This window comes from Falco naumanni, chromosome Z (genome assembly GCF_017639655.2).
Source record: "Falco naumanni isolate bFalNau1 chromosome Z, bFalNau1.pat, whole genome shotgun sequence".
NCBI classification, from domain to species: Eukaryota; Metazoa; Chordata; class Aves; order Falconiformes; family Falconidae; genus Falco; species Falco naumanni.
In genome coordinates, this window is record NC_054080.1 from 44,571,857 (window position 1) to 44,596,530 (window position 24,674).

The 24,674-nt window shown below is 39.7% G+C and overlaps 1 long non-coding RNA gene across 2 annotated transcripts; it reads left to right on the top strand.

The window, feature by feature from the left end:
* Window positions 1-703: 703 nt before the first annotated feature.
* LOC121081367 lies at window positions 704-24,055 on the top strand. 2 transcript variants are annotated; one of them, XR_005825662.1, is made up of 3 exons: window positions 704-6,032; window positions 7,186-7,406; window positions 15,582-24,055. It is a non-coding gene; the product is annotated as an uncharacterized LOC121081367 (long non-coding RNA). The 2 variants fall into 2 exon arrangements; XR_005825661.1 differs by having other exon boundaries at window positions 705-6,032; window positions 7,906-24,055.
* The last annotated feature ends 619 nt before the right edge of the window (window positions 24,056-24,674 follow it).

Sequence of the window (24,674 nt, forward strand, 5' to 3'; positions counted from 1 at the left end):
GCTCGTCGTTAGCATTCTGATACATATTCACGGCAGCCGGAAGGCCGCCGCCCGCGGGGCACCCTGGGAGCCGCAGTCCTGCCGGCGCCCCCGCTCCCCGCCCTGCCCGCACACCGCCGCGCCCGGGACTTCTCCTCCCGTCGGGCGCCGCGGCACCGCCCCCCTCCCGCGCGCCCCTCCGCCGCTCCGCCCATGAAGGGCGTCGCCGGCGACCAATCGGCGGCGGCCGCACATTAATCGCCGTTCTGTATTAATGCCCATCATTTCGCCGCTGACAAATGGGCAGACGGGTTCGGGGAGGACGGGTGGGGGGATGGGCCCGGGCTCGGCCCCCACGTGGGAGCCTGACGCCACGCGGGCCCGCAGCCAATCAGGCGGCTCCTGCCTGCCTCTTCGCTCCCGTTTGCCCGCCGCCCGAGGTGGAGCCTCGAGATCGCTGGCGTTCCGCGGCGCCGGCGTTCGAACAGGGGAAACATTTGTTCAGCCGTCAATCAAAGTAACGTGGGACGGTGTCGGCTGTCGCTGCCGCCGCCGCTGCTCCCGCCGCCTCCTCCGCGCGGGGCGGTGGCGCGGGGGGAGCGGGGGGCGGTGGGGGGCGCCCGCCCCCGCCTCGCGCCCCGCCCGCGGCCACCACCGGCCGCCCGCGCCGCCAGGGACGCGCGCTAACTAGGGGGCAACGTCGCCTTAAAGAGACAGGCGCGGCGTGCCGACATCCCCGCGGGCCGCCGCCTCCAGGACCGCGGCCCCCGGCTCGCCGCGGGGCCGGTCGGCAGGAGCGGCGCCGCTGGCGGCGGCAGGCGGCCGAGCGTTCCCCGCGTTGCCTGCCGTGGCGTCCCGGAGAGCGACCGGCGGGCCGGGCGGGCGCCCTCCTGTCCTCGCCTCGCCTCGCCTCGCCTTCCCGGGCTGCGCGGGGCCGCGCAGGCCGCCCTCCTCTCGCAGCTGCCCGGTGCAGAGCGCGTACACCCGCAGGGCGCCGCGGCGGTGGAGCAGGGGCGGGTGCCGGCGGGGCAGCCCCCGCGGTTTGGTGTCTCCCGCGCCCGGAGCATGGGCCCCGCGGCGCGGCCGGGGCAGGCGGAGCGGTACCGCCTGACGGCGGCTGAGCGCGACGTGATCTAAGGCTTCCCCACACACACTGGCTTTGGTTGAGGGCCTCGATCTTTTCTGTGGGAAGGGGTCGCAGTGGGAGGGCGCTGGCCGGGGTAAGGCTTGAAGCCTTGACCTTCAAGTGGGGATACCCGGTGAAGGTACGTTGACGTTGGACGGGGAGCTTCCTGCCGGCGGCAGGCGGGAGGAGGGCGGCAGGGCTGCAGGGACCCGGTGTCTGAAGGTGCCATAAACACGCCTGGAAACTACCCGTGGAATGGAAGGTAACACAGCTCCCTCTCACAAGCAGCTCGGCTGCTGCGGCCGCCGTGGCTTCGGTGGCCTGCAGACTGCACAGTGTCCCCGCAGGCTAGCGGGTCGCATGCCTCCTGCACTGCTGCCACTGGCAAGCCGTAACATGAACGCCTCATTTCCACCAAAACAAACCCCAAAACAATCTTGCACCTAGTGGTGCTGTGTCCTAAAAGACCCCGGAACAGTTTTTCTGCCGAGCCCCACTGCAGACAGTGCCACGCAGTGACACACACGTGAGGGATAGGCTCCGACTGGAGTTTTTGTCCTCTCTCCGCCTGTCATGCTTAGATGTGCCTTCAAGCAGTTTGTATTCCTGATGAGCTGCAGTTTAAACCTGCATGTAAAATAGATGCAATTTAGTACCGTCATTTTTGATGCTTGTATTCCAGGTCTGTAGTCTCCAAACTTGCACTCAGCAATTAATGCCCTAACAATGGCAGCTAAATTACACATACTTTGATTTTTTGGTCACAGATTTTCTTTACAGCCCACAGATCTCTCTCTGGCTAAGGCCTGCTGAGTGCCTCGAGGCCTTGATGGGATATGCCACCCAGGTTTTTGCCACCAATGCTTTGCCTTTTTAGGTGACCTCCAAGGACTGGTCCGGCAGTCAGGAGCTCAGGACTTTGAAGCAGAGTAGCGGTAGTGCTGGTGTGGGTGGTAATGGCATCCATCTTCCTCCGCTGCCTAGGGCTCGGAGGTGCGGGATGGAAATCCATCTTTCTGAAGTAAAAAATTACAGATTTCTGTAAACAAAATCTGCTTCCTGCATGTTGAGTGCTATAACTGGTAGTATCTGGAGCAGTCTGTGGGAATGATTCTCAATACTTTTGAAGCATTTTTTTGCCTAAAATGGCAAGTGGAAAATGGACCAAAACATGTCTTTATCACCTGGTTTTATACCACAGAAAATGTCTGTGGGTTAGGTATTGCAATACTCAGCCTTCAGCCTACTTGCATACTTCGTTTCTACTGAAATTTTCATCTTTACCAAGTTTATAATCAGTGTTCCAGTTGGATTTAGACTTCTAAATATTGTTTGAAGATTTGGAGATAAAACACCTGCCTAATTACAAAAACCTTGCTTCTCATGTGTCTAAATATTCCAGCACCAAAAATGCTTCTAAAAGATTGGTCATGAGCAGCCTTCACTAGGCAGCGGAGCACATCCAATTCATCTGAAATTGAGGATGTTCACCATGTGCTAGGATCAAGTCTTGATATTCAGAAGTATGGCTGCCAAATCTGCAAATGCTTAAATGCCTGTCACCCAAGTACTTGAAAGCTGTGCAAGAACAGAACAGCTCTGCAGAGCCACAAGCATCCCCAGAAACATGATGGGTGAGCTCAGCATATTTTACCATCAAATCCACAACCTGGAAGAGCACGAGTCCAGTTATAAAATAAAAACTGTATCTGAAGAAATTGAATTCTGAAAATAACAGCAGGATTTGTTGTTCGTTGTTGCCCTGCATCGCTTTGGCATGAGGTACAGAGCTCCAAACAGAAAGGTGTTCAGCACCTTAGAAGGCAAAGGTGTATAGCTTTTTCATCAAAGTAGTCCCTCTTCTTTTGGAGGGCAATTTACCAGCAATGTTCATCAAAGCTTCATCACAGTTTACTCTTGCTTGATCATGAGTCTTCAGTGAATTTGTGTGGCTAGAAGTAGGTTGGAGTTTTGTTTGCTAAGCTTTAGCGAGGTATGTATCTACCTGTATATTTAACTCTTTATGTAACATCACTGTGTATTTTTGCACAGCTTTGCAGCATTCTGGCAAGATCCATGAAACACAGAAGTTTTAAGAGAAAGTGAGCTATAACTTTCCACTTTTAAATGATGTGAATTGTGATCAGAATGTCAATGTCACTCTATTTTCCTATCTTTTGTCACTTCTGACACAGCCGTGATTTAAATATAGGCTGTTTTGTATTTAAAGTTCCTTGTTTTTTCCTCCTTTTATGAAAAATCTTTTATGGTAGGTTATATAACATGTACTATTACCTAGCAAGTGGAGGAGGTAGCTTTTAAATGTTTTACACATCTTGCTAAAGATTTCTCATAAGTGAATCGACTGCATGAAATATTTAGGCAGTTTTATATGCACAGTAAGTGTGCTGAGTTTTGACTGGTGTAGAAAAACCCTTATGAAATATCACAGAAGAGCCAGAGGATGCAAAACATGGTATCCATTGTTTTTCTGCTGTTATCAAGAAAAGCAACTGGTTATTTCAGTTCTATTAATTCAAAACTAGTCTGCTTTTGTTTACATTCCAAATCTAAGGTCTGAAATGGACAGAACAATGTGTGCTTATACATATATAGATTTTACAGGATATGTGAAAAAGAAACTATTTTCCAGCTAAGATTTTTCTAACCCACTTTCAGACTCTGGTGATTTTTATTTTATTTTATTTTATTTTAATAGTTGAGTGGTAACCTTAACACAGAAGATTTATCAGTTCCAGAGGACCTTTAATAAAGGGTCCAATCCTGAGGCCATTTTTTTGTAATCCCACAGATTTCATGTCTGGGATGACTGTAGCTGAAGACTACCAGAGTTGTGTCTAGCACTGCAACTTATTATGGTTTATTTTGGGACCAAGTTACTAGGTCACCATACTTTGTCAGCTGTATACTCACAGACATGTATACACTTTCAAAAAAATAAAGTGATAAACTGAAAAATCAATCAGTTCAAAAATGCCTTACAGTAAATCTTACATCAGTACACATATTTAAGTTTGTAACAAGTACGCTTCTTTAAAAAAATAAACTTACTGATGTTTTCAGTTGAATAGGCATCAAGATCTCTCTGGTTGAAACTTTTAGTTATGGTGTTCAGCCAGGTTTTACTGGTAGAAGAATGTAACAGCATGACACACAGTTTATGTTCTTGTGTTTTACAAGTGCTATCAAGTGACCCTGTCTCAGTACATCTTAAAAACACTCCCTACCTACAACATTTTAAATTAGTCATTAGTGACCTTAGGGATATGTTGTAACTAGTAAGCACATTGAGAGAATTTATGATACTATGTATAATACAGTGATTTATGTGTCAAAGGAAGAGTTTTGCATATTCCAAACTATTTTTCAATGAAGTCTTTACATTCTTCTTTAACATTGCCAAATTTAATTCTTTTATAGCTGGTGGTGTTTTGGCTTCATGGTCTTTGTTCCTGCCTGATTCTTTACTTGCAAAGTTCTTACAATGACACAACTCCACTTAAAAGAAACTCACTTGGGATATGGCAGGAAACCTCTGGTAAAGTCTGAAGAAGGGTTTTGTTTCTGAAGCAAGAATAACCATTTAAGGCCTGTCATATACTGGAAACTGGATTTGCAAACTTACTAAGCAGAGCATAATGGCTTAGGCAGATATTTGAAATTAGGCAGATATTTGAAATTAAAGTCATTTTTCCTAGGCAATGCTCCCTTTCTTATTAAAATCCATGAACTAGCAGTACTAGCAGTAAGGAGTATCTTTTTTTTTTTTTTTTTTTTTTTCCCATGGCAAATTCTTTAGAAGAAAACATAACTCCCTCAGAGAAGTCTTGTAAACTTCTGTGCTGTCATGAAGTTGACTTTATGCCTTTTTATCACGTTTGGGATGTGAGTGCTGCATAGTCGCCCCTCAATTGCTGTGAGGGAGTGACTCTAGTCTTGAGGCTCACCTGCAACGTTTGCTGAATGGATGTAGCTATGAGTCTGTTTATCCCACGTTTTGTGTCAATATTCTTCTAACTTGCAATAAACGTGAAATGAGTGCAATACAGCTTGAATTGACAAAGCTGGACCTGAACAAAGTGTTTTCGCACAATTATACCTTATAGTCACATTGTAGCTAGATAACAAGTTGTACCCCTGGCAAGAATACAGTATTTCTCAGTGCACTTTTAATCTCAGTAATTTAAAGTCCACCAGTTTGTTTGCAGCATTGGATCCAAAACTTTCTTAGCTTCCAAAAAATTAATTGGATGATTTCACAAGAAGATATATGGGCGCTGGTGTAAGTGCTGAAAGCCAGAGTTGTAACGAGGAAGAAGTCACACACTCACATGACACAGCCTCCTTTGTGTTCACCCCCAGTATAAGAAAAACAAGAATTTTCCTTTCAGGAGTCATGACTGTATGAAAACACACAGCCTACCATTTTACCCTGCCTTTCAACTTCTCTAACCAGGTTTCAGTGCTTACTGCAATGTTAGCAGTCTGCTAGCAATATTAGAAGATAAGGAGAATGGATTTAGCATGCCTTCTTGCTACCCAAGATGCAGTCCCTTCCCCTGAAGGTAAAGAAAGTTCTCCCAGCCCTTGCAACACCATTAATTAAAGTCACTATTTAGCCTCTAGCATGTATTAATTACTGAATAAATCCAGTTCTTTAAGTCTTTGACTGAAGATTTCTTAGGTGCAATAAATACTATGCCACATCTTTTAAAACTTCAGCTTTTCAAAAGTAAGTATTAATTTGAAAAGTGGATTTTTGTACATAATTTTGATAAAAGAGGAAGAATCATTCTTTGAAAATTAACGTCAAATTATTTTTATTTTGTCATGCAAGAAAAATAAAACAATTTAATTTTACAAGTTCAAGGTGCATGAAGTGGGATGAGGAAAGCTGTAATGAAGGGTAAGAGAACAGAAAAAAATAATTTTAAATTAATGTAAATTAATAAAAAATAAATATGTATCTTTAGTTGAATGTTCTTTATATTGACCCTATTAACATTTCTGTACTCGTTAGCATGTCTGTAAGCTGAGCATCACAAAAACATTTTCTAGGGCGATAACTCAAAGAATATTTTAATCTTATTTTCAGAGTGTTAGTAAGATTTTGAACTTCTCTTTTCCATATCATGTATTGCAAATTTCCTGTTTGTTCTGAAAGGGTAAACACACCATTTATTTTTTGATCTTCAATTACATGTTGAGGTTGACTTGCATGCTGTCATTGTACTGCAGACTCAGCCAGCACAAGGAACTGGGAGTTTAGATGCTGCGTATTGTGAAACAGTTTTATTTTCTTGACACCTTCCTTAGGAGCACTATTCATGAGTAAGATGTACACACCTCTTTAAGTAGCTGTAGAACTATATAAAAAGATTAATGTGTTCAGTGGAAACTGATTTTAACAAATAGCTTCTATACACATATATTCTTCTAAAACAATGGAAAACTCTTAATTTGATGGCACTGTGTTTTCATCTGATGAACAACCAATGTTGTTCTCTAAATGCATGTTGCCTTCCTAAGAAATGGGAAGAGTAAGTCCTCTCTGGTTATTATTCAGGTTGGAAGTAGTCTAAATTATGTGTTAAAAGTAAATTTATTAGTTGAAATGTAAACTTTCTGCTGTCTTGCAGGAGTCCAGGCAGTTTTGAACTTTTAGTGTATTTCAGCATTGGAACTTTTAAACAGTAAATGGTTTTTAAGAACTACTGAATGCATTCTGCTTCTATCTCTGTGTTTAATGGATTAACGTACAGTGACCCTATGTATGGAAATGGACACGGACACAACCGTGGCATCAGCAACCCTTTCTTCAGAAAATGGTCAACAATAGGCTTTTGTGGATTATATGCATATTTTGAGGCGATGTGAAATATACTGCCAAGTCATCATATTATGTCAAAACACCATGTGAGGTTACCTCTCTGTTATCCCTGTTCACATGGGTCTGTAGAGCTGACAGTGCATGGTCTCCTAGCATGAATCACATCATCATGTTGCAGCCTTGCCTTTCTTGTCCTTGACGCATTTTTCTTTCCTGTCCCCAATACCAGGGAGGAGCCCAATGGGGAGTCCAGAGTATCTTCTATGAGGTGGAGAGCTGCCATCAGTCTCCTGGAGTAGAGGAAAACGGATTCTGGAAGTGGCAAGACTCTGTCCTGTGTTCTAAGTATTGTTTATAGTAGGGGTCACAGTCTAGTCTCCATGAAAGCTGAATGCAAACAGTGCAGTTCTCTTCACTGGGTGATGGCAAATGGACCTTCACAGTCCACAGGTAAAGAAAGGAGAGGAAATGGTTGTTATTTGAAGGACTTTTTCTATCTGTGTAACTGCGTATACATGGAGTAAGCCTCACTCCAGGTATCAGCCTGTCCTTTATCCCACGCTGGCCTCAAAGGTAAATGATGACGTTTTGTTCTTGATAAGTAAATCTTTTGATGAGGCAATCTCATGAACTTCTGTAAAGTTTACTTATGGAAACATTGAATGAGGATTTACTCCCTAATTGCTTGTAGCTCAAGAGACTCCATCGGTTTTAATGACACTGCTTTAGTGCTTTAGATGAACACTGGTGTAAAAGAGAGAAGGGGTACACAACCGACAGGGTCAAACTGATTGGGAAATAAACTTGAGGGGCAATCAAATCACTTGTTTTATGAACAACCTGTAAGACAGATTGGGTTGAACTCGATGTGAGGTGACTGAAAATAAAACGGAGTAGTTTGCTAAACAATTTTTTTTTCTTTTCCCTTTTTCTTTTTTCTTCTCTTAAGTATTGTAATGGTGCCTACCATAACAGAGTCCCTATCAGAAAAAGGAGGGATAGAAGCTGAAGATAGTAAATGAATAGTACTCTTTAACAACAGTCAGTCGCTTCCTGCAATCAAAACCATGCCAGCATGTGGCCTGTTCAAATAAAAATTACTGGACCAGAGCCAAACACGAAAAAGTAATTGATAATGTGGTTTTTCAGAACCCACCTATCCATCAAATGTGTCACTCCTCCATAATACTTTATTGCCCCTTCTGAAGAAAGATCTTTAAAATTCATTGTGTGCACTTAAAAACAAAGTGTCCTTGTCCTGGTTTATAATGATTCTCCTTTAGTTTGGGTTTGTTTTGTTATTTAATTACATTCTCTTCTATCATGCATTTTTGTACAGATAGTTTCTGGAAAATTCTGCCGCTCTTAAACAAAGAATCTTTTGTGCTGTATCAGCTTGCATTTTCCTTAGTTTGTGTTGTGCTGGTGTCTTTTCACTGACTTCAGCGCTGGAGCATTGTAGTCATAGCCTCACTAAGTAGACTGTAACAAACAGATTCATTGGCCCTTTCTCTGTGCTGCATCTTATTAACTGATCTGTGGGAAATGCTCTTTACATTGTTAAGGCATATGTGCTAATACAAACAATAAATTAACCTTAACTGGAGGAAGCTTTGAGGCTTCTAATACAGTAACCTAGCAGACACCAGACTTTATAAAAGCTTTATACCTACCAAATTTCATAGACATCTTTGTTAAAATGTACTGTACCTATTTTCTACACCAAACTTTTACTATTACATTTACCAAACAGATATTATGAATAATGCTCTGTAATTTCTTAATACAATATAGCAAAGGAGAGATAAATACTAGATTCATTCAATTGAATTGATAAATTTCTTCTTCCCCATAGTTAAAGAACAACAGTGAACACAGTTGTGGGAAGACTATTACTCTGAATTAGAGGGCAGTGTTCACATCTATTATACGAGTTTTATAGGGGCTGCTAATGATAACCCTCAAATTACAGACTAAATCCAGTTAAGAGGTCAAGTACTGTGGTGCTAATTAATTCATAAAGATGTGCTTTGGATTCTAATGTTTAGGCTGCTTTTTCATATTACAGTGTTAGAGTTCACAAGTTGTGCACTGAGAAGAATGTAGGTACTTGTGACAATGCAGGAGTAACAGCATCTTGAGCAGGCAGAGATGAGGATGTACGTGCATTTCTGATAATGGAGAAGAACTAGGCGCATACTTAACATAGAGAGACCTCCCAGCCCCCTCAAATGAAATGTGCACGGTCGCTGGCACCAGAAGGGAGGAGTTTGTACTCACACACTGTCTCTAACCCATCCTTTTACATTAGGGAACTCCTTAGCTATAAATTCATACTATGTTTCTAAATGAAAAAGAAGTGCATGCACCTCCCTGGCAAATAAAGGCCTGAAGAGAATAAAAAAGAATTTCACAGCTCCTCCATCTAGGACTGATTAGCTTAAATGCAATTACCCCTGCCCAAAATCCGATTTGTCAAACAGGGTGTCTAGATCTTTGAATCAGATACCAAAGCAAAGTAGGGAGCAAACAAATGGATATTAGAAGCCTGTTACCAGCTCCACCACTCACTGCCTGGCTTTTGACAATTTTCAGTTTTGCAAGGAAATACAATAAGTCTTGCTGTAATTGCTATTCGTACAGGGAATCTGTAAACTATTTATTGTATTTCAGGCTGAGATTCCCAGGTTAGTACATGTAAATCCAGGAACCCCTGCAAAATTAAGCAATTCATGTGCCCCTTGACTTTTACAAAATTGCAGGGGTTTCCTTGACGTCAGTACTTTTTCTAGTCTCACCCTAACAACAAATCTGACAGTGTCTGAGAAGCAGCCCCAAGAAGCTCTGATCTAATAGTTGTAACAGAAACAATAAAATGCTTTAAGCATTTGCTTAACTTCAAGCCCATGAGTTGTGCAATTAATTCAGTAGAGCTAATCTCCAGATTAAAATGAATCTCATGCCTAAATGTCTTGCTGGGTCGATTGATACCAGATTGGTAGGTTTATGATTTAGGTATCTTTAAAACTTGCTGAGATCAGATCTCCTGATTTAAGAATTTGTGGTCCGGCTGAAAGTGGTGTTGGGCTTAGATTTCTATGACAGTTTGGGGCAGGAGATCTCTCAGTATTCACAGGTACTTTATCTTGTCTAAACATTGACTAATTTCTGTTTAGTTATCTAAATTTTCTAAATGCTACTGTGTATGACTCATAGTCTTGTAGCTCATATTTAGTCATTTTATTTCTCTCAACAGAAGGCTAAAACCTATAGTGCTATAAACCATAATGCCTCAGGCAACTGCAATAAGACTACTGCAGTTTACATATTTGAAGATATGGCTCCTGCTCGATACTACTTTTTGATGTCAGTGTTACCATTTGTAGTACAACATGTAAGTAATGCATGTAGAAATATACACTGCATCTTCCACTTATAGAGCAGTCTCAATTAATTGAAAGGAGCCTATTGCAGGTAATAGGCACTACTGAACAGTGCACATTGTCTTGCAGTATCAGGCTTGTAATCTGTATTTTAAAGCTGAAAAATGAGGCTTTTACTTTAAAGTAGGTATTTTGGGGCTTATCTCCGTAAAAACAAATCTCTGCATAGCTGTAAGATTCCAGGGTGCAATTTAAACCAACATAAGGTAATAAGTAGCAAAAAGTGGGGGTTTTAGGTAAAAACAATCCTCTGGTGTTTTACCCAGCACCATTCCAAGCAGTGGTCTGAAATTTACTGTCAGGTCAATATTCAAAAGATGAGTGATTCATTTGCACTATGGGTTGCTTTGTTTCCTATTGAATAGGTAAAGGTGTAGAACACTGAACACCTGGGATACAGGAATATCTGTACTGGAAAAGTGCTGCTTTTTTAATTACCACATTAAAATATTGAACACTCAGTACGCTGTAGGCAATTTCTACTTCTTTCTGATTAGCTTATGGGAATACATTATTTACATTTGATATGACAATTTAGTTTTTAAGAAATGTGCAGTATGGCAACAATGAATAAAAATCTGTTTCAGTCTTTTGGGATAAAGGGTTTTATTATTATCCTAAACAATAGAATGTCAGTTAAAAACATAATAGATTTTTTCCAATAGTAATCTCATTTGAATGTTTTGATTTATCAAAGCATTTAATGTTTACTTAAAAAACACATTTCTGCTCCCCAGAGAAGTTCATAATTCACTCAGTAAAGATTGAGCATCAGAAAAAATGTATTCAAATAACGGAGTAAAATTCAGGAGACTCTTCTGGGTTTGCTTTGGTAGATATGCAGGTTATTGAACATTAGTGATATGCATTTTATGCATGTTACACATTTCCTTTTATGGTCATCTGAACAATGTACTTTCTTTTATTCAAAGTATAGCATTCAAAAATACTGCTGCTGTGTATTGTAATAGTAAAATCTTAGATATTTCAACTAAAGAGAGGAATTACAACTCTGAAAGACCATAATTCTTTTCACCAGTGAAACTACATGTGACTAAATTGGAGTTAGGGTGTTTTCTTAATAGTTAATTTGATAAAATCCAGGTAATTTATGTATGACTTAAGCTTTGGCTGACTGGAAAATGGCATTGTTCATTAATGAATAGCAAACCTACACAACAGCTTAGAACAGGAACTGAAGAATTCTCTACCTGTATGAAATTACAGAGGGAATTTAGAGAGCTAAAATGCAATTATTAGAACTGGAACATAGCCAAGATCCTTGGGTTAACTTCCCTGTTCTTATTAGAAGCTACATATTAGATCCTATTTCTTGTCTATCTTTGCTGTACATTTGATGTTTTTTCTTAGAAAAATCTGATTTTATTTTTTTTTTTTTTTTTTGCCCCATTAAAGTGAATTCCAGTTTTAGCGGCTGGACAGAAGTGTTTCAAAACTTGTGGGTATGCTTGGTCTTCAGCAGTTAAGTAACCTGTATTTAAACAGTGGTGCCAGTTTAAAAATGGTATCACTGAGAAGTTTCCAGGGCTCTGGTAGAGAGGCTGAAAAGAGTAGGTATGGTCAGGACTTACATAGTTTTATATTGCCTGTAAAAACATAGCATGAAGTCCTCAGCCAGTCAGGTCTTTGGTAAAACTCTCACTGACCTTGGTGAAGGGAAGGTTTCAGCATGACTCCGTCAGTGCTTTCCATTTTATCACCAATCTTGTAGTACTTGTTATTTTTATTATATACTTAGCTCTGAGTCTTGGTTGTCACGAAACTCTCAACTTCATTTTTAAAAGGTCTGTGCTAGGGCCAAATCTACAAAATAGTGTTGGCCCCAGAGTCAACTAAATGGTTTGGTGCCCTGTGAAGATGTGTTTGTGGATTTTGATTTTAGATAACCACACCTTGCACCTTGCTTCCCCATTAGTCTCTAAGTCCATGCTTGCAATTAGCTGAGCACTTGCACACCTAAAGCAGGAGGTGCTTCAGGTCCGCATGTTGTTCTGGTCATTGTATACACTCTCTGTCTGCTTGTAGTTTTGCCCTAGATGCACCAAGCCATACCTCTGTAATGGCAGATCTAGACAAGCTGACATTCATTCTCCACCTAAACTTGGAAGTTTCTAAAGTAACTGGACCTGTAAATTACCAAGAGAAGCAATATTTAGGATATTTTGGGCATTTCCCACTAGATTTTTTTTTAGACAGCTTTTTCATATGGGCTATTGTGAACGTTGTCATGGCCAAAACACATCTCTACTTGTAGGCACAGAAACAGCCACCTTACCAAGCCAGAACTAGAAATATAAGGGAACACAGTACAAATTCAGCTCTGGTAGTGCTTCGGATGAGTCGAGTACTGTTACAGTTAGGGATTGGTGTGAACTCAGCATCTCAGACTCATGCTCCCTTCCTCTAACCCTCTTCATGTGCTAGAGACTATTAAACAGATCCAGAGCTGTGCATCTACTAAGGTGTCTGCATTTTTTTTATGGATTAACCTTTGATTCTCTAGTTGCAGAGAAGAAGTTTGCACACAACCTTTTGTGCATTTAAACAAAGGCCAAAAAAATCCTCATTATATTTTATGCAAGTAGATAACTTTTGGGGCCCAAGTCATGAACTTTTTGGGCCCAAGTCATGATTTTTCGGTGCTCAGCTTGCAACATATGGAAGATATATGTCTCTATGACACTGTTTCTTCTCTCTGAGCAGAAGATAGACATGTTCCAGTGCAAACACACTATAATGAATATCATCACCAGCAAGCATCCCTAAAAAGTTTTCCATCTTAGTACAAAATATCCTGGGAGATTTGATGGGGTCAGGAGAAAGTTGGTACAATATGTCTTGGGGTTGTATGGTTATTACATCAAACTCTACTTTTGGCATTTGTGGACACTAGGAGATGTTGCATCATTTACTGTAAGTCCATTAAAAAATGAAAGTTCCTTCATTTTGATGCACTGTTTTGTAGCCCAGCCCTGTAGTAGAAAAGCACAAGTCTATATAATAATGTGTACCTCTAGCCACTAATGAAAACCCAGAATCTGTACGGGAATTACATTACAGGCTCAGTTCACTAGCCAAAATTAGTTGCTTCCATTTAATCCAGTTATGTATATATGTATTTTTCTCCACTAATCACTAGACCGCTAATTCTGAATGTTTCTGTGATAGCTGTGAGTATCTCCCTGGAGTGCAATCAGGTTCCTACCACTGATATGCATATCTGAAAGGTCATGAAGTTTTTAGCTTTCCTGTAGTAAATAGTTCAGTTTTAATTGATACACATCTTAGCCATAAGAACACTCGAGTTTTCTTGTTTAAAGAACAGACAAAAATGAAGGACTGAAAACTAAAGAAAAATAGAAGCACAGATTTCTTTATACCTTATTTGAGTGAATGTGTATGGTTCTTTGATCATATCAAAAGAAAACTGTTGATGACATGTGCTGAAAAATAAAACAACATAACATATGGCTGAAAGCATATCAGCATAGTACTTCTGTTTTTACACCAATTTCTACTGATTTTTTGTGAAGCACATTTACTAATATTTTACAAAATATATTGCACTGTTCATATTTTTGCTATTTGCAGTTATGACAGCTTTGGAAAGAACTAATTCTTTTAACTAGCCTACTGTTGTCACACAATTTTTTAAAGAACTTCTTTGACACTGACCTGCTTGCTGGGTTAATTGCAGAAAGTACTAATTACAAACCAACATTTATAAACTACAACGTATGAGTTTTAAACAAGGTGTATATCCTATACCATATTCCTAGGAATAGCTGACTACAAAAGTACAAGATAATTCAGACACAGTGTTATTCCTTTCTGTGCAATCTTTAGAAAACTTTACGTGATAAACACCATATGATAAGCTGGGGTGGTTCACGCTTTGATGCTGGAGGTACTAATTCCTATGGAAGTGAGAAGAAGTAGACTGTTAACAGTCACTGTGGTTAAGCACATCTTTGCCCATGCAAGTTGAAAGACATAGTAGGAATCTCCAGACTCTGTGTGATGGTAGTCTGATCTGTGACTCTTTGAAAGGCTATAGGTTTTTTTACTTCTATATTGTTCTCCCTAGTCCAAAGAGCTTAACAAATAGTAAAGTGCAGGGTGAAAACCACAAACATTCCATACTAACAGGCACTTTTTAGAATCCATCACCACACCAGCAGAATCTCAAACACATGTAGCTTTTAACAAGAGAAGCAAGTTTAGGTGATGTTAATTTGGCTTTACTGTTAACTTTAAACAAACTTATCTAGTATTAGTCTTTTATACACTTAAGTAGAAGTGTTGATCTAAATAAATTGTACATAATTATCTGCATTTAAATTCTTATTAGCAGTAATATTTATTATTATGAATTATATTCCATAGAAGCACTCTTACAGATTTCAGTCTTGAATTTTGGAATCAGTCTAAGTTTTTAAAAAGTAAATCTAAGTTTATTTCCTCAAAAGATCTTAAAACATGGACGAGTGGTGTTGTTGCTATTTGCCTAGCAGGGAACCAGCAGTAGCCAAATGGAATGACCTGCTTGTGGCAACATGGGGAGCTAATGGCATAGCCTAGAAAAGAAATGGAGCATGCCAAAGATCCATATCCTGTCCTGTGGACTCTGCTGCCTTTCATTGTTATATTTTCCATCTGTGCAAACTAATTTTTTTACTGATTGTTGGGTTAAGTAGTATTCAGGAGTTATTAAAGAAGCAAGGAGATTAAAAAGAGGGAGAGTTTAAATTTCGTAATGCTTGTTCTTGAAGGCTGTATGTGGAGGAAACACATCTATTTCATAGTCTGCATTTTAAAAAGCCACTATACAGTGACAGCTTGTACCTTTGTGCAATGCAAGAAAACTAATAATTGAAAACCTCTGAAGGGCTCATGTCATGTTTTTAATGTATTCCTTTTCAGTGTTCTGAGTAGAAGTTTTGTTGTTGCTATGGGTAGGGGATAGATTGAACTGATTACATACTGTGTTATAAATAAGTGTATTTTGTTCCCTGAGAAATGATTCTTCCTTCAGTAATAGGAAAAATAAACAAAGGAAAAAGGGTACATTTAAGGTTGCTGTCAAGTCTTAGCTCTTCCTAGATTTTCAGATTTCTGTTCTCAGCTGCAACATTCTATCTATATAATATTTTTCTTTTAGTTTTAAATCCAGGTTTAAGAAGAGACTTCTCCGAGTTAACCTTTAGCTCTACAACTGCTGGATAAGCCCTTTGTCTGCCGCAACTGCAAGGAAAGGTGGGAAAGATGTGGCTTGAATCTACATTTGCACTGGCAGGAGCCATATTGGGTTTGGCATAAACTGGAGCCATCTAAAACTCTTCCATCATTTCTGACTACCTGAGACTGTGGGATCATTCATAACTGCAGGTCAGGTATAATAGGCCATGCTCTGGAAAGATACTTTAACAAACGGGGAATCCTCAGCAAGCCAGCTAGATTAGTTTTCCAGATGGTTTGTACCATTTAAACAGAGGCAAAAAATGTCACACTCCAGGTGTGACAGCAGGATTTTCAGAAATGCACGGTTCTGCTTTGAATAAACTTGCTTGGGGAATAAATAGTATTGCAGTACCTCTCTGGAGTTCAGCTCATGCTGCAAACCATGAGCGAACTAATCCAGTTCATGCCTTTAACCAGTTGAAAATCACATTGCTGCAGCTACACTGCCATTGAGATCAGAGTTAATTTAAATCCAGCTTAACCTCGTTGACCCAAATTGCAGTCACATCTTGTACTACAGTGTGGACTCAGCACTGGTCATGTGATATCCCCTGTCTTTCAAATTTTTTTTTTTTGCTAGGCCACTCCCATCTCTTCAGTTGAAGTGAGTAATTGATCTTGTTATCTATTCTGCCACTAAGAGATGCATCACAACTCACATGGTGGCTGGTAATGCCCATATCAATTTGTGTGACCACTTTACAGTTAAATCTTAGCTGCAGTCATCACTGATTATCAGGGGAATTTCTTGGTATCTTTCTCTTATTCAGAATTTGCAGCCTTCCTTGCTACATAAACAGCTTGTTCATGTTGCCAGTAATGATAATAAGTAAGAGAAAGTTGAATTTTTATAGCCCCATTATCACAGTGTGCTTTTAAAGGTGCACAGCACCTCGGGAAAACAAAACCAAACCAAACCAAACCAGGAAAAACATGGAGGGATATTTTAAATCTATAATTTCTCCACTGAAATACAGCCACATATAGCACAAGACAAAATATGATAATGATTAGGCCACACAGAGCTGCATTACATGGCCATCCAGGAGAGAAAAGGAAGCAGAGAGCATCATCAGGCAAACCACAAGTCTGGGTAGTCCTCCCAAGTTGCACTTTAGCCAATACCCAGTTGCAATTTAGCCGTGACACTGATGTTCACAAACATCTCCTTGGAAAGTACTGTATTTTAGTCACTATTTTAGTGACCACAAATGCATACGTGTTTTCTCTTAACTAAAGGGCAGTGCACCCAATTGGACAAAGAAACTGCATCACCAGCTATACCATTTCCTGCAGCATTTCAGTTTCTATGGATAGCTCCTTAAAGGGTTATGTATATCAAGGTGAAAAGTGGTAGTTGCATTGTTGCATTACAAAGAGGTAAACTTATGTATCTGACCTCATGTTAATGTGTTCCTGGGTGAAGATTCTTTGCTACACATTCGTCACATATACTCTCACATATACTCTGGTGATGCAAAATACATCCAGTTTGGGCATAAAAGGTAAAGAAAGATTGTTCAATATTCACAGGGAGCATGAAGCTAAATACTTGTTTTTCAATCATTTAGGCATTTCCTTCATAGTATTTTCCTCAGTGGATCTTATGTGGCATTAATATGATGCATTCTCTGCCTGTGGTTTCCCTTTTTTGAATGTTATGTGTTTTCTTATGTGCACTGCCAAAATTGCCTCGTTCTAATGCAGGATCATACTTCGCTTCCTCACTTGCCCGTTTGTCCACTTTGGGCTAATGTTAGTAAACATTCCTTAAAGACAATCGCTTTTAATCTTGTCATAGATGCCTGTGTTGTGAGGGTGAAAATTAGTTATTAGCTTAGCTTTTCATCCATGCATAATAAGATGTTAAAATCAGAGATGTTTGCTTAGGGCCATGAGAAGCATCCTGCTCTGAGCTTACAAGTGCTGAATTTATAAAATGCAACATATTTAAAATAAACAAGCAGAAGGCAAATGCCAGTTTAAAATGAGAAAAAATCTGTTTTGTGTGTATTAGTCTTTATGTAAGGAGTTTAAGGCATCTTCTTGACTGCACCAAAGGAAGAAAAATATGCTCAGTCTTTGCTGATTCTTATCCCTCCCCCCACCCTTTTTATAATAGCTGATCAATGCAAAAAAACTATGCCATGCTCTTCTTACAGTGAGGACTTTCCTCCTGAATGGGTTTGTCATCAGCTTGGTCCTTGCAGCGTTAAGCATCCTCAGTCTTCATGCTGTACCTTATCAAACTAAGCCCTGGGAACAAACAATACCAAGACAAAGCCAGCCTGGGGAAAAAAAAAAAAAAAAAAAACAAACCACAAATTAAACCTGTCCCTTGCAAAATAGTGACAAGGCCTCTCTTTGCATTTCTGTTGCAAGGTAAAGCTGGTGTAATTTAGAGAACATACAACCTAAAGGGCCCCCTCTTCCTTCTGCGATGGAGCACCTGTGTGCAGGATGGGGAGGCAGGAGCTCTCTCTGCAAATACCCACAGAGCTGTGACAACCTCCCACGTTCCTTCACTGTTATCCACTGTAGTTCAATCAGCCAGAGCAAAGGATATAGAGTAGGTGATAGTTCCCTTGGGAATGTCTGCGTTAGAATCATGATATTTGGCAATGAAAGCAATCAGTGAATTCAGGTACTTTCAGGAAGACTTCTTAGTGTTCTCTTTTGTAGTCCTGAGTACATGCATAATAAAAATGGCTACTGAAAAAAACACAGGTAGGCTCTAAATGCATGTATAATATAAAATGCAGAGTTGTACACCAGTCTGCTGGATGACAGGCTTGAGTATTTGGATTGCCTACCAAGTGTTGATGAAAAGCCACACAGATTCTTAATTCAGAAACTCCAATTTTTCCTCTGTTCCTGTGTTCATTTTCTTTATCAGCAGGGGATGACTTACACTTTCAAAACTGATTAACATTTTAAAACTGTGGAAGCACTTTGTGTGGCATTTGAAATAATTTTAACCCTTTAGCTCTTTGCTGGAGCTCTTCTTGGGTTTTGTCTTTTCCCTTTTTTTTCTCTTAGGAATACAGGTGGTGCCAGCACGTCAGCACTTCCAGAAAGTAAGTGTTTTGCACTACATGGAAGGCACTGGAGACATCAGTTACATTAACTAAATTTTGGCAGTACAAACAAGTGGAGGTTTACCAGCTTTCACCTTGTTGCCTAACCTATTCACATGGGTGAAGGAAACAGCCTTCCCCTAAGGCTTTGAGAAACCCAATAGTTTCCTGAATCCTTTCCACATCCTGTTTGTCCTCAGCATAATATCTCTGATATGGCTGTTTAAAGTCAACAGGACTTACCCTTTTCAGCACATTTTCCCCTCAATCTCTATTTTCTGTTATGTCATCACTCACATGCTTGAACCCATTGAAGTACAGGCAAAGCAGGGACTCACTACCCAAAGGTCCGTCTTCCAACTGTGCTTAGCTTTGCTCTCAGGCTGCCAAAGCCCATTCTAAAGCATGACTGAGGAATACTATTCACTTAAAAAGAAATACAGTACTTGAAGGCATTTTTCCATATCCACAGGCAAATGTGTAGCTGCAACGTACATAGGATCATTTGCAGCCAAGGAAAACTGTTAAGCGATGCCTACAGACTTGTCTTTCATCCACTCACGAGTGCTGCCACCTGTGAATTAAAAAGGTCACTGTTCAAATCCAGTAATTGGGTTTATAACATGACTAGAGATATGTAGAAAGGATCTAATTCCAGTGTTGCTTGAGCAAGGACAATCCCTACTGACCTTGGTGGGGCTTGCATTTGAGGACTCATTTTGTCTCATGACTCCAAACATGAATGAGGACATTACTCACCAGCTGCTGTTCTGCAGTGCTGTAAATATGAATTTATTTTGCTTCTTACTGTTTTTCAGCACACATAAGTCCAGTAACAGGAAAGTTTTCCTACTCTTTTATAGGTAAGAATAAAGGACCAAAACTGCATTTCAGTTTTTCTGTAAGATAGTGTGATAAAAAGCTGGGCACAGGTCTCTTTTCTAGCTTATCAGTTTTAAGAATTCAGAAAAGTTATGCATGGTCCGGTAGTCAAGGACAGGAAAGGAGAAAGGACAAGAAAGGCACATTATGTCTGCATCTGAAGATGAAGTATCCATTTCCCAACCTACATGTCTTTTAACCTTTCCCTCTTTCACTTTCCAGCTCTGCTTTAGCTGACCCTCACACCCCAATGCCCATATTTTCCCTCAGGATTCCTTGCTTTGGAGATTCCTGCTAGCCCTGTACCTGCATGAATTGATGGGAATGTTGGTTTTGGTATGTACTTTTGTAACTTGTTTGGTAATGACCTGCCACCATTCTTCAGCATATATTAACCAAAAAATACAGTAAACGTAAATTCTTTATAGTCATGTGGAAAGAACAAAGAAAAATGGAAAATGCAAAACTCATGGGAGAACTGATCAGGGATGTACTTAGTATTCTCAAAATTCACATATACTTTCTGGAAATGTAATTATTTTGACAATTAGTTTTAAAAAGAAAACTCTTTTGGCTTTACTCTTTTTCCCTGTAAGTATATACAGCACATTACATTTCAATCAGTTTATCTTTGTTTCATTAAATAAGAGCCAGCAGGAATGAGAAGTAGAAAATAATGCTTGTAGCATTGGAAAAGCTAGTGCTTAAAAATCTTCCAAAATATGAAAACCTTAAGCATTTCTCAAAATACTAACTACGTACTATTTTGTCTGATAACTAGTATTCTGAAATATTAGTAGCTTTGCTAAAATTAGTAGCTTTTTTGGACATCTGATTAACAGGTGCAAGCAGCAATTTTTCAGCTTTGTAGGCAGGTAATTTACAGCTTATTGCAGGGGAAATAGAACAGGAGGAAAGAAAAGCAGGAATGTTTCATCTACATTTCTTCCGTCTCTCTTTGAAAAGTTTCATGTTAATATTCAGGAACAATTTCCCTTTTCTAATGTTCTTCCAGTAGTCATATTTTAGTTAATTATCTTGGTTGTCCATTGTAAATAAAAAGTAAGAAATTGCCCGGTTCCCTTTGATCATGGTTCTGTTCTTTCCCCCAATGGAAATCACACATGGAGATTTTTCTTTTCCTTTCCTTCAGAGGTGAAAAGTGTTCCTCATTAGGAAAAGCAGATGCATGCTATCACAGAGGGTTGAGGGTTATAGTTCCTTTCAAACAGTTTCCTTTCTCTCCGGGTTTAATTCCCAAGCATTGTCAGTGTTCTGAGTGTCCACTTATACAGAATACAGTGTCATTGGAAGCTCAAGGCAAACAATATGTAAGAATAAGAAACCATATTAAAAGCATAAAAGCTAATGAGGATGTAGTGCAAATACTCCTCATAATCATTGCCCAGCTGACTTCCTCAGCGGAGTTAGACTGAAGTAGTTACATCAGGAAAACTAGGAACCCTACAGGTGGATGCCAGTATTCTCCCTTCATCACTGCATGAAATAATCAGGAAGAGAAATGCAAAAATCAACAAGAATTCTTCCTACACCTTTTTGATAATTCTAATTTAATTGAAAGAAGGTATGAACCCATATTCTTTTTCATGCTTATTCATATTTTGAAAGTTGATTCTAAAGTACTTTTTCTCTTCAAATTAAACACTTTTCCTGGGGACATACATATCAATTACCTTGTAAGTCTACAAAAGCCAACAGTACAAATATTGCAGACATTCAATAAACACAGGGCTGAAACAATATACTGCAATTACTTGTCATACAAGATCTCGAAACAAGGGAAGAGTTATACTCTATTCAGAAAACATTGTCTCAAAGTTTGCATATATCCCCTTTTTTTTTTCCTTGTGAAGTTTTAAAGTTACATACACACATACACTTTCTTGGAGCCTTATGAAACTGAAATGTCAAGTGAGAGTTGCTTTATATCATGTTCTGTCAATCAAAGTAAGCAAGGCTTTATGCATCTGTTGCTAGTATATTGGCACTTTTTGAAGAGTGTTTCGGAGGGAGCGAGAATAAATAAAGATCCTTCAGGCACTTTCTCATTTATGGATGAGGTATCAAAGCAGTCTGAAACTTCATTTTCAGCCTGATACCCTGAAGATTGTTGGCTGATAATTCTGGATGGAACAGCTTATCTGGGAGGATTAGGGAGAACATGGGCTTCCTATTACTGTTGGCTTCAGCCTATTCAGCTGGGCAGACTCTGTCACACATTATCTGTGCCTTTACATATGTCACTAATCTTATCTATATCTTTTCAGCTCCTTCTGTTGGAGCTGTGGTTTCCTGGACCTAAACCTCCCATTTCTTCATTACACCAGCTGTATAGGCATTAGCCTTCTCTAACAGCCTTTCTGCTCTGTGTCATTCAGTAATGGCTAGTAATGCAAAGGTATGAGAAGGTAATGGTAGTGCTTTATCTCAGATCTTACAGGCCTCACATCAATATATTAAATATATACCTCCCTTCCCTCCAGCATCCTCCATCCTCCCCCCACCATTTTTGACCAAATCCGCTTAAAAAAATAAAATCGCCTCAACAATAGAGTATCTCTGCAATCATTAAAAATAACAGAAGCAGGCGATTTGGGGGCAGGTATATATGCTGGAAGGGTCAAAGTAGTTTGTAACAAGCAGAAAAAAAAACATCAGCACCAAAACTAATCTGCAACTTCTGCCATTCTCTCCTGGATTGCTCATTGGTGTTAGACATTTATTGGTGTTGGTCACTAGGGCAAAGTAGCTCAGAAGGAAGATTAAACCCTCTCAGAGTCCCTGCCCTTTTTAAATTTTAGAGGAAAGCCCCTTCCCCACATCTACTCCCACATACTTCCCTAGCTCCAGCTGGCTCCCTGCCCGCCGAGCTAAGCTGTATCCTTTCTTTCCCATTCTGCCTTTGCCTCTAAGCCTTCCTGCCACACTGCCACCCTGGTGTCTTCTTTCCTTCTTTTTCTGTTCTTATATTCTGCTATTTCTTCACCTCGTTCAACCATTTTCAACTTACCTCATTCCCTGTTGCTGTCATAAAAATCACAATAAAAGTTTTTGAAAGTGAAGGAAATGGAAACAATAAGACACCACTTTGCCCTTTTATCTTCTCTCTAACTCTTTTACATTGTTAGATCTTTTGGGCAGGAGTCACTCTTGTGTCTTTTCGTTGTGCCTTGTACAATATTCATCAGAAGAAAAAAGAAAAATTATCACTCAGTTCTTATCTTAATGGCTTTTTTTGGGTACCACCAGAGTGCTAACTAGAAAAACGTGTCACATTTCTAACTCATAACTCACTCAGTGGTACTATCTGGCACTTTATTTGCAACTAGTAATTCAGCCAGTTCTAGATATGATTAATTTTAAATACAATTTAAATAAAATCAAAGTAGGGAAATTTTTCTTTCTGTTTTTACTGCCGTCATGTTTTGTTTTACTTTAAATTGCCAAGTTATTAGGGATCTGTATCTTGTCTGTTCTCTCAAGGTTGAAACAATAAGCTTTATCTGAACCTGACAAACATAATTTCTCTCCTTCATAAATGAATGACTTGAATGTCATGGTTTCCCCACCCCACAACCACAAGCCCAGTCAGGGCCATGTCATTTAACACAGACCCATTTTTTATTCTATGACAAGCAGAAGCAACAAGAAGTGTAGCCTGTATCCAAAAGTTATACAAATGCTGCTGAATTATATAGGCAAGACAGCCACAAAGAGTTGTGTGTGCTGGCAACTGCAGGAAATAGTGTTTTGCAGCAACAGAAGATTTCCTCGACTACTTGCAGTCTTTCAGAGATTTGGAAAAACTTCTCATTGTGAACCCTGCAACTATTGCTGTTTTTCAGCACACACAGGACATTCATGGTCACTCAAGGACATAAAGAAGAACTTAGTTTCAGATGCTTCCAGGGAAATTGTTCTCACCCTTCTAATCTGGTTGTTTTTTTTCTTCTCTAGGCTCTTGTACATGGTCTTTTTCAACAAGCACTGGGATGAACTGAGCATTTGGTATAGAGTTCACTTTGGCCATGGAGCCTGGCCAGCATGCAGGTCACCAACTGAAAAGTATAGACTTAAAGAGGGCAAGGCTAATTCTCAACACTAGAGCAGAATCCAATGTTTCATCAGGTGCACCTGAACCCCTTTATGATACATACAGTATGAAGAGACATATAAAGAACCTCTTAAATACTTAATTTATAGTCAGCCCTTGTCTGAGTATGTGTCATTTATGAAAGGATAATACGTGGCATGTGGACTCATCATTAGCCCAAGGTAACAGAGGTTATGACTTCTAATTCTGTTCTCAGCCCTGCTACAGAGTTACTACATGACCTTGCACAAATCACTTAACCTTTATGTGACTAATTTTATCCATCTATAAAATCGGGATAATAAAATCTTTAGCTACACACAGCAGGATGATGAGAATTAATTAATGCTGTAAGACTTCCTCAAAAAGAAGGCCCAATTCCACTTGTATTCACTCTCTGGCTCTGTGTCTTGAGCAGTTACTTCTAGCTAGGCAAAATTAGTGTAAAAAGCTACCATCTGGATTTGTTAACATTGTTCATATTCACTACTCTTAGATATGGAGCTCACAAAAAACACTACAAAAATCAACCCGAAAGAAAGCTCAAGTGATTCTTTATTAATATAAGTTGTATATCCACGTGCACAGAGTACAATCAACAGAATTTCATAGTGGAGGCTCTGAGTCAACATATGTAAAAATAGACATCTGATTAAAATTGCCTCTCTGTGTTACTGAAGCTGTAAGCACAAATCAGGTGGCCATATGCCCACATGCATATGGGAGAAAGAATGTGCATTGTTCATGTGTTTCTTCAACTTCTGATTTTTAATATTTGACCCTAAAACTTCACTTCTTCCAGCTTGTGAGGCAATATTCTAAAATAAAAACAATATAATTTTCATTAGAAAACTCAAGTTGGAAGTGCATATCATATCAGCTACTAATATATTGGAATTTTATGGGAGAAAAGCTAACTAATATCTATGTCTAATAGTTG